Below are 1,581 nucleotides of genomic sequence, written 5' to 3'. Positions count from 1 at the left end.
CAGTCTAATATTTTCTCTTGAACTTGAATCTGGGTAACGTTTTCACAGATTGACGCCAGTGCTGACGACTGCAGTTCCTGTTCACAGTAATTTCGAGCATTTTCTTCTGTCCAAGGTTGCGAATAGTTCACTGAAAGCTATATAATTTTAAACCAGTTAAATATAATAATAAAATTATGGCTAGCAAGCAAAACATGTCCCCTACTGAGCACCTTTAATTTAATTTCAACTTATGTTCGTGCTTGTATCCAATTAAAGTGCAAACACGCTGTCTAGGCACACACCTCAGCTATCTGGGCTGTCTGTCCAGGGCAGTGGGTTAGTTGTTAGTGGTTAGCGAGAAAGAAGAGGGTGTAGTCGTCTTACCCACCTCAGCTATCTGGGCTGTCTGTCCAGGACAGTGGGTTAGTGGTTAGTGGTTAGCGAGAAAGAAGAGGGTGTAGTCGTCTTACACACCTCAGCTATCTGGGCTGTCTGTCCAGGGCAGTGGGTTAGTTGTTAGTGGTTAGCGAGAAAGAAGAGGGTGTAGTCGTCTTACACACCTCAGCTATCTGGGCTGTCTCTCCAGGGCACTGGATTAGTTGTTAGTGGTTAGCGAGAAAGAAGAGGGTGTAGTCGTCTTACCCACCTCAGCTATCTGGGCTGTCTGTCCAGGGCAGTGGGTTAGTTGTTAGTGGTTAGCGAGAAAGAAGAGGGTGTAGTCGTCTTACACACCTCAGCTATCTGGGCTGTCTGTCCAGGGCAGTGGGTTAGTTGTTAGTGGTTAGCGAGAAAGAAGAGGGTGTAGTCGTCTTACACACCTCAGCTATCTGGGCTGTCTGTCCAGGACAGTGGGTTAGTGGTTAGTGGTTAGCGAGAAAGAAGAGGGTGTAGTCGTCTTACCCACCTCAGCTATCTGGGCTGTCTGTCCAGGGCAGTGGGTTAGTTGTTAGTGGTTAGCGAGAAAGAAAACGGTGTAGTCGTCTTACACACCTCAGCTATCTGGGCTGTCTCTCCAGGGCACTGGATTAGTTGTTAGTGGTTAGCGAGAAAGAAGAGGGTGTAGTCGTCTTACACACCTCAGCTATCTGGGCTGTCTGTCCAGGACAGTGGGTTAGTGGTTAGTGGTTAGCGAGAAAGAAAAGGGTGTAGTCGTCTTACACACCTCAGCTATCTGGGCTGTCTGTCCAGGGCAGTGGGTTAGTTGTTAGTGGTTAGCGAGAAAGAAGAGGGTGTAGTCGTCTTACACACCTCAGCTATCTGGGCTGTCTGTCCAGGGCAGTGGGTTAGTTGTTAGTGGTTAGCGAGAAAGAAGAGGGTGTAGTCGTCTTACACACCTCAGCTATCTGGGCTGTCTGTCCAGGGCAGTGGGTTAGTTGTTAGTGGTTAGCGAGAAAGAAGAGGGTGTAGTCGTCTTACCCACCTCAGCTATCTGGGCTGTCTGTCCAGGGCAGTGGGTTAGTTGTTAGTGGTTAGCGAGAAAGAAGAGGGTGTAGTCGTCTTACACACCTCAGCTATCTGGGCTGTCTGTCCAGGGCAGTGGGTTAGTTGTTAGTGGTTAGCGAGAAAGAAGAGGGTGTAGTCGTCTTACACACCTCAGCT

The sequence above is a fragment of the Gigantopelta aegis genome, chromosome 12, assembly GCF_016097555.1.
Source record: "Gigantopelta aegis isolate Gae_Host chromosome 12, Gae_host_genome, whole genome shotgun sequence".
NCBI classification, from domain to species: domain Eukaryota; kingdom Metazoa; phylum Mollusca; class Gastropoda; order Neomphalida; family Peltospiridae; genus Gigantopelta; species Gigantopelta aegis.
This window is presented reverse-complemented; position numbering follows the sequence as displayed.